Below are 9,889 nucleotides of genomic sequence, written 5' to 3'. Positions count from 1 at the left end.
TTTTTTTAGTAGTAGCAGTTTGCAAATGGTGACTGGGGAGTCTGAACAATAAAAGCCCTGAGAAAAAAATGACCAGGCAGTTAATATTTACAAAACAGGGTGAAAGTAAGGGAAAGCCCTATAGTTTCCTGGGTTGCCACACAATCTCCGTGTCAACAACACTTTCCACTTTCCGGGATAGGAAGTCAGCTCCACGCTGCGACTTTAGCACGGTGCTCTTTACATGTCACAATTTCTTTCTCTCTTCTTCATGAAGTAACTCTTTTAACGTGTCATTCCCCTGTTTGTGTATTGACAGAAAAGGGCCAAAGGATTCCGATTTTCCAGGCTTTTCTTTCCGCAAGAAGTCTTCCAAACAGTCCTGGCGACGTCGATCAAACCAAGCCTTTTGTGAGATAGCAAGTATTCTTTAATAAACCTGCCACTTCACACCAGTCTCACCATTATATCTTCTCAAGACACACACACACACACACACACACACACACACACACACACACACACACACATGAATATATATATACGCATACATACATATAGTGTATGTGTGTGTGTGTGTGTGGTGTGTGTGTACACACACACACACACACACACTATATATATATATATATATATATATATATATATATATATATATATATATATGTATGTGTGTATATATATATATATATATATATATATATATATATATATATGTGTGTGTGTGTGTGTGTGTGTGTGTGTGTGTGTGTGTGTGTGTGTAATATATGATATATTATCGACAAGCGGTTAAATCCGGTTGCAATGTGTTCACACTTCATTATTACAGCAATGGCACAGTACAGTATCAGTGTAACAGTATGGTGTGAGGACAGACCACCCAACTCACAACTCATACAGTTTTGCCCTTAACTTAAAAGTTAACCAATTTACACTCATTTGAGCAATTAATTTTTTTTGTTAAGCTTTTTATGCACTTGCTTTTATTTTTCTGTCTATAAGGTTTGATATACTTTGCCTACACCCTGAAAATGCCACCCTCCTTCTCACCTGCCACCTCCTCCTCCTCCTCCTCCTCTTCGTCATCCCAGAACTTGGGAATCGGGGTAACAGCAGTAGATCAACTGTACAAAGTTGGCGTGAGTTTGGTCATTTGTACGCGCTGAACAAAAGCTGTGCTAAGCCAAATTGCGCTGCACTTGTGAACCAGGACTCCGGCCTTAAGTTACAACGTGTACGTGTGTGTGTGTGTGTGTGTGTGTGTGTGTGTGTGTGTAGGTAGGTGTTGCGGGTAGGCCATAAGAATTTTGTGTGCGTTCAAAAAAAAGAGGAGAAAAAAACAAAGGCGTTCTCTGCAACCATCTCAAAGTCGAGTAGTGAGGCGTAACATTCCCAGGGCGACGGGACACAAAAGCATAAGGTCACGGGGATGAAAAGGGGAATCAAACAGCCACTTTCACACGTCTGCCCTCCATGGCCACTAAGCCAGCACAATGCCAAACAAATGCCTCTCAAAGAGGAGTGAGCACATTCGTTCTATATTGTGGCGAATGATAGCAAAACAATCTCGTCAGACGGCATACCAGCAGTAGGAAGTGTGTACCACCCATATGCCCGAGGACAGATGACTCGAATGTTACAGATCAGGGACCCGGCAAGGAGAGCTCAACTCAGAGGAACACAACACCTCATTAAACAGCATTAAAACAGCTCCAAAACTTTCCAAGGCTTAAAATATTTTATTTAAAAAATGAAAGGTAAAATGGCATATAGAAAAATTATTACTACTACTAGCACTGCTGCTGCAGATAATAATAATAATAATAATAATAATAATAATAATAATAATAATAATAGGCCTGCAGTAATGTAAATTATTATTATTATCATTATTATTATTATTATTATTATTAGTAGTAGTAGTAGTAGTAGTAGGCTATTATGTATGTATTACATACAATTGTGGGCTGTTATTATTTCTCTTCATTCATCTTTTATGTACAACATTGAGAATCTTGACGAAAAATGAAAAGCGCGATATTAAAGTAGAAAGTATTCTTCTTCTGATCTATTTGTTTTTTGCTTGTTTATTGATAAATACTACTGTTTGTGTAAACTGTTGTAAAATGTACTTCTAAACCCAGTTGACGTGGATTTGTCTCTAAAGTGTTAGTTGCTCTTATCTTTCATTCTTAAAGGGTTGTGGCGATTTCTCCTCTCCCCTGCGATGGATCATAGCGCAATTACACGCATAATTTGTAAGGAAATGTATGAATATTCAGAAGAATAGCAATTAATTATCAGATAGGGGGATGTCTTATTTTGCAGATTATTATTCTCCTACCCAGTCCTACCCAAGCTAAATGTAAAGGAAAATTGATATATGATTGAAAAACAAATAGATATCGCGTCTAGAAGCCAGTCGTTTTGGCCGTTGTGCTGTAGGTGTGATGTAGTTCATTTCCCACAAAGGTTAGAAGGATAAACATGAGGGCTGGCCCATATAGCGACTCCCATATTAGTATGCATGTAAAATTAATTAGCTGCTTCTCGGCGACATCAAACGAAGTACCTGGGAGAACAGCGCCTCCAGGGCATGGCCAACATATGCTGGGATTATACTTAATGGACTAATTACACGAATTAGACATTCATTATACAGCACATCAGGTGTAAAGTGTGTCTCAGCTGAGCATGGGGTGGGACGGTGGGGCATCAAGGGGGGGTTTACAAAAAGCCAGGTCAAGACTCATTTGTCTTAACCACTTTTTTGGCCAGAAACTGCAGCAAAGGTACCGAACATGGGGGGGGGGGGACCCAAGTCGTCTGTATACTAATATATTTTACATTTTACATTGTCTATTTTTACAAAATGCTAAAAATCAGTAGTAACCTTTTCTTTTTTTCTCTCTTCGTAGGTAAATTCATTTCTAGTGTAGCTTGCCTACAAGCGAAATATCCTAACGTTAAAAGTCAACAATGGATAAGCTTTAAAAAAAAAGAAGCTGTGGTACTGCCGGTTTATGGGTTTTGTTCTGTAAGCAGCAGTTCCTTAGTTTGGCCATGAGGTGGGGGCAGTAACTGTGTGGTGCATTAGGGAAAAAGTCATACTGATTTTAACACCAGTGGCAGAACCATTAATAAATATAATAATACCTACAAAATCATTCTAGTTTTCACATATGCACCTGGACTAATCCTGTTTACATATTATGTATTAATAAAGCACCAGGAAATATCATTTATAGCATAGAAATTCAAATAGGAGAGGCTTCAGTACCATGGAAAGTTCCGTAACTCACATAACTGTTGTGGACATTAGTTGTGGACAGTATAAATAACACTGTTGTCCCATTCTTAATTTCAATTTTATGTCAGTGTAACAAGTGTCAAACTGAAAGAGAAAGACTGCATGTGACAGGCAAACACATCTGGCACCCCTCGACAGAGTAGATACAGATTGTGGCACAGCTGGGCATCAGTGTAAGACTGAGCGGCACCTGCCTATGAGCATGTGCTGTGTGTAAATCGATAACTGTGATTGCATGTGTGATGTGTTTGCTAAAAGATGCTGCTAACATGGTTTGGAAGGCCTCTCGAATCTTCCCAGTTCAGTGAGTCCATATGGAGAGAAACCGCAGGACTGATGAGTGCTTCACCTGGGTTCAGGGTTTGGGCTATCAAGTGTGACTGGGAACAAGGGGACTTCCCGGCCCTGCCCGCCTGCATAATTCATTGCAGTCATGGTGCTCTCCTTAGGTTTGGTGATGGATGACACTGATCACCTCCTGAAAAAGAGCTATCCTTGCTCAGTCTGCTGACAGATAGCAGTTCACTGTAAAATAGCTCTTCTCACTGTGAACAGCTGGCACAATAAGAGAAGCTTCAAATGTGGTGGCACGAAAGGCAGCATTATAGCATGCAGTATAGTGTGAGGATCATGGACACTGACAGCACTGATGGTTTCAAAGTTAGCACAAAGCTCATCAGATGACACTCCAGGTCTAATAGACTGAAATACATTCAAATCCTGTACAGAGAAGTGCTAGTGAATAATTATGAGCTGATTAAAATCCATGCAATGAGTCATCTTTGCCATAAAATATTCTTATTCTTTTGAAAAATGAAACAAAAACGAAAAAAAAAGATAAAAGAGGATATTGTGTGAAAAATGTATGAATTAGAGTGGTTTTATTGGATCTTGGCTGATTTCATAGAGAATAAAACCATGAAAGTGGGCTTTGAAATGGATAATAATGGATGTAGTGTAAAATAGGAGGTGGTCTAATGAACAGCGTACAGAGATTCATAGCAGCGAGTTAGAATGCTTTCAACTTGTACACACACATACACACAAATTAAATTTGTTATCCACAACAAACACTAAATTTACACCTCATTACACATTGATCTGTGCTAAGAGTTTGTAAGAGAGTCTTCTAATGCTGTAAGAACAATTTCATTCATTTCATAAAACCTTTGGCAAACCCTAGTCTCCTTTACACATATGCTAAGATTACAACCTCCAATTTAGCATTTTTGTACAGTTTGTGCCAGGTCCATTATTCCTTAAGTCAATGTCAATGAGACATTTTCTTAAGGTTGTATTAACACATTGTACCACACCAATAGGGCTTCTTTTTTAACATCACACCCTTTCTTTTTAGGCACTTTAGTAAATAGTATGGCCTCATCTGATGATGAACCCTTTTAATTTGATCAGGAGTGGCAATGACGCAGTGGAACTTTAAGGCTTGTGTGTTTCATTGAGACCTTGATAATGAGGAGCAGGCACTTAGCCAACTGGGACCAGGCTTTTATCTCCTGTATCTGGGGACAACCTATTCTCCCAGGACACCACTCATTCCCGCTAAAGATCACACTCACATGCCACACATCAGCACCTAATTTGGAGTTTACTACATGGATACACATCACTACAAAGGACTTTGTGGAGAGTAACAAGAAGTGGGTGCATAACTGAAATGTCCTAGACTGGGTAATTCCAGTCTTGTTGATGTACTATATAGGTGACGGCCTGGGAAAGCCTTTCACAGGGTGAAATATTGACTTTTCACATGAAATGTGTTTCTATTTGCATGTATCTCAACCAGAAGTAATGCATTTTAAAGACTGGTTACCATTTTAAAGACTTGATTCCAGTCCAATTCCACAGCAGTGGGAGAATCATGGATATTTTGACAGCTGGTCAATGATTAAAATTCACAAATTCATCTGACATGGCTTATGTCTGTAATGTCTGACATGTAGCTATCCAGGGCTGACATTTAATGTGTGAGGAAATCATGCAAGGTTTTGGACATATTTAGGCAGAGACTGTTGTCACTGCTGGGTTGTTAAACTGGCTTCTTATTCTACATGATCTTTGCAGGAAGATAACCAGAAGGAAAGATTTTGTCTAAAAGCTGATTTTTCATAATTTTTGTCTGTTTGCCAGAATTAAGCCACAGCAACGTATGATGGGTTTTCCCAGACCACCACATACATTTTAAATGCCGTATTTAAATCTTTAATCTGATATTTTCATAATAATCATATGTTCTCAAAGACAAAGTGTCAAAGTCAGTGCACGATTAGAGTTATGATAATGGAGTTTTTGCACATTATGACAAAGTGAAACTTGTGTAATAGTTACAGCACTAACATTGGCTTATCCACTTATTTCCTTGTCTACTGCTGTCTATGTTTATGAGTGAGTATCACTTTAAGCTGTTAGGGCCCGTCACAGACATTCAAATACTTTAATTGGCTTTGATTTACATCGCTCTGAATTAGCAGCATTTCCACAGTAGGGTGAAATTAAGGGCCTCCCAGTAAATCATGAAGCCGTTAATAAGGCCATACAAACAGTCAACTAAGCATGACAAGGCTTTCCTCTGACCCTCGTGAGTTGACCAGCTCTGCATGCCTCCTGCTGCAAGGTAATATCCATGACACTTTTGCAAGCACTAATTCATTTGTTTAATAAGGAGACAAGAGAACATGAGCCAGTAACGAGATGTGCTATGAGAAATGCAGAAAGCTCGTATTAATCCAGAACTAATCAAAAGCCAGGGTGTCACACCTGCTCATCAAAGTACATTGTGTATCGGACTTTGTTTGTTTTGGATTTGTACACTTTAATAAACCTTTGCATATGGAAACTTACTTCACTCTTGACTTAGCTGTATCAAGCTGGCATGTTAAAGAATACCAATAGTTAATGCCATATACTAAAGGCATCTTCGTCCTGTTTAATTATTCTAGTGGTCCATCATGCCTCTTACAGTCTGACCCAGAGAAAGGCCCCAATGCATACATTACTTATAAAGGCAAAGTCATATTGCTTTGCAAAGAAAACTCTTCATGAAGTGCACTCCATCAGTTACTACAGTTGCAAAATCTAATCAAGAGCACTGAGAGAGGAAGTGACTATAGTGTTGGGTCTTCTTCCATGTGAGAATTTACAAAGAAAACAACACTCAACAATGTCTGCTTATAAAGTATTCTTCAGTTGAGGGATAGTCCAAAATCTGATTGAAGATTGAAAAAAAGTGCTGTAAACAGATTTTCTAGTTACCACAAGCTGATGCAGTGCACATATGCATAATCACACTTTTTATTAATTCCTTATGCATTTTACCAACCTGAACACAATTAGATGAATTAATCTGGTCAACCACTTAGTGCATGTTTAATTAATTACATGAGAGGTTTTTTTTTTCCCCCACAGAGTAGTCCTAGAGAGGCCCATCCCCTTGTTAAATTCTTCTTTAAGAGAGGACCAGGAGCAGTCCAAAGACCAGCCATAAATCACACAGCCATATTCCAGTTGACTTTCATTTGAAATCCAAACAAACACTGACACAGAATGATGGCAAAATATACTATACATTATTTTGTAAAGATAGATTCTGAAAAAATGTCTCTTACACACTATTGCCACTATTATTCTTTTACAGTTATAAAAAAAAAAAGTGATCATGCACAAAGACATGGATATCATAAAATGTATAGAAAGATATGAAGTGTTTTCTTCATCCCTTTACCACTATGGTGAGACTATTTAGTGATGTGTGCCAGAGCCCCAATAACAAGAACAGATGAAAACGGCACTGAACAACCACAATTTGAATAGGCAATCTTAAAGGTCAAGATATCTTCTATTTACGGTTTATGTGTGATACAATCACAGGTTATGGTTCAATGGATTTACTCCCCCTTTAAATATAATCATGATGTACGGTCTATTCGTCTAATTGCTACACACATAACGAAATGGTCGGCCGCGAGTATCTAAATTGCCTAGTGTAACAGTAACGAGAGGGTGCAAATCTCTTTGGCTCAATGATTGGAAATTAACGTCAGAATTCTATTTGCCATTTTATATTCCAATTTAAAATGGTATAGATGAAATGCATCACAAAAATACCAACAGTGCTAAAAAGAAAATATGTGCACAAGTCAGTCAGCAATGAATATTAAATACTATATTCTTTCACATAAACACTGTAGCTTTATGTGAGTCAATAAAAGTACCATATATACATTAGTGCTTATTTCACTATTTGGACTGTTCACTGGCTCTTAATATGGACTGTGAAAACAGAGCACATTTATTTATATGGAATAAACAATTCAACATCCAGCCCAATAATACTTGAGAAGGACATTACATTCTCAGACTGTAATCTCTTATCCAAGCACAGAAGCACACCTTTTGGATCCTGTGACTAATCTGCTTCTAATAAAGTTCTAAATTTATATGTAGTAGAATTTAATACCATTTGCACTACAATATCCTCAGAGATGTCATAGCGGCTGTGCAGCAGCGGAACATTCTCGTGGGGTTATGAGCAGAAAACCAGAGCGCGCAGATCTGACAAAATGTCAAGTGCCACTGGATAGTAGAAAATACCCGCGTCTCGGTCTGAGTTGTGGCCCACTGCGCCTTTAAGGGCCTAACTCCAATAGTTAGGGAAATGTCCAATTCCCCTGTCTGGACAAAAACCATTATGAGCCCAAATAATTGACTTTCAAAAACCTGTTACCTTAGCAACAGACAAGTCATGGGTAGTGGGAGAGAGCACAGAACTGAGCTCACCTGTGGAAAGCTGGTGGTAGATCCGTTTGTCAGAAAACCACATTTATGAAGGGGAAAGCAGAGCAGTGAAGGAGCTCTACACTAGGTAATCAATGTTCTGACAAATATATTGGAAAACTGGAAATTTAAGTAAAACATATCATTTATTAACTACCATGATTTTTTCAGTTACTACAGTGAAACTAAACAGGAAATGTCTGTATATAGTTAAACGTGTGAGGTGGGAACTGGTCCTGGATGTTTTAGGGGTTAATCGTGTATTGGACAGCTCCAGGGTTCTCAGTTTAATCCTGAGCTTTTGCTACTGTCTGTACAGAATCCTTGTTTCTCCCTTTGAAAACATGCCAGTAGAAGGACTGGCTTCTCTTAACTGCCTCTTGGTGAGAATGAGTATATGAATGTGTGTGTGCACATGGTGCCCTGTGTTGGACTGGCATCCCACCCAGGGTGTATTCCTGCACTTACACTTACTCGAGATGAATAAATGAATTAATGAATAAATGAGTAGATGTCTAAAACACTTGCAGACCATGAATACTCTTCCAGCGGTAAGTATGACAGTTTTTTAAACACTGTCAGACTGCAAAAGAGACATCACAACAGCAGCCACGATGCTCACACATCAGGGTTTAACTATGCCTTTAACTGTTTCGCAAATTGGTCCAATTAAGCCAATTAAACTGGTTATTAACCAAATGAATGCTGATTACAAAAAAAGAGAGCCCCTTTTTGGGGGTGCAGTGGAAATTAACCAGTTACTGAAGTAATTACTATAATCTGAAGGAGTCTGGCAGTGTTAAATTGAGTCACCAGGGCTTTGCTTCATTACTGTGTCACAGGATCTGTGGAGACTGATGAGTGGCAGCTCACTAATGCATGTGTGAGCACAGATTACTGTGGATTCAGTTTAATATTATGAATAACTGACTGACCTATTAGTAAGGTAATGATGCTGAAAAGAATCAGTATTGTAAAAAGGTGCATACGAAAAGAGATGAACTACATGACTGAATGGTACACATTACACAACAGACAGAAAATCCTAAATTTATACCCCTTAAAGTGGTAATATAAGCTAAAAGCCCTCACTGCAATTTCTATGTAAAAAATGATGACAAGATAATTTTGTATAGTTATGCATGCAATATGATGGACTAATACAGAGAAGACTGCACACATTATGGCAAAAATAAAAGCCACATCTTCATTTGTATGAAGTAGTGAATGATTTTCTTACGGAATATTAAAAATAGGTTATGGCAGTGTAAAACTAATAATAAATATGGGAAATTAGCAGGAAAAAATGTCTCATAACAGCTTGGAACACCATGCTCTCAGAAAGCTCTGTGGGACCTGTGGTCTCATTTTTAAGTATGTTGCTGCTGGTACACATCGAGGCCAACAAACATTTGGTTAGAGTCTAGTTATAGCCTCTTAAAGGTGTTATTTTGGGTACCTCATTCTAATGAACTTTCAAGGCATGTCTGATATGTGCAAAATGCAGTGTCATGGTTATATAGATATCACAGCTATTAACATTTTATGGTGCTTATTTGATAAAGATCATAAAAAAAATGAATGGAGTAGAGCATATCTCCTAAAATAAAATAATTTTCTGATAATCAGCAAGTTGTGTCTGTACTAACACTGACATGAACTTAGGATAAAAACTGTGGTCATATAATAATATTAAAAAATACAATTAAATGTCAATTTCTAAATGCACAATTTCTAAATATATATGATCTTCTAGATGTAGAGTATCAGACATCAAATAACTTGAGTGGATGACTCGAGTCAATGTAA

This window comes from Ictalurus punctatus, chromosome 14, assembly GCF_001660625.3.
Source record: "Ictalurus punctatus breed USDA103 chromosome 14, Coco_2.0, whole genome shotgun sequence".
NCBI classification, from domain to species: Eukaryota; Metazoa; Chordata; class Actinopteri; order Siluriformes; family Ictaluridae; genus Ictalurus; species Ictalurus punctatus.
Note: the sequence above shows the minus strand (reverse complement) of the source record.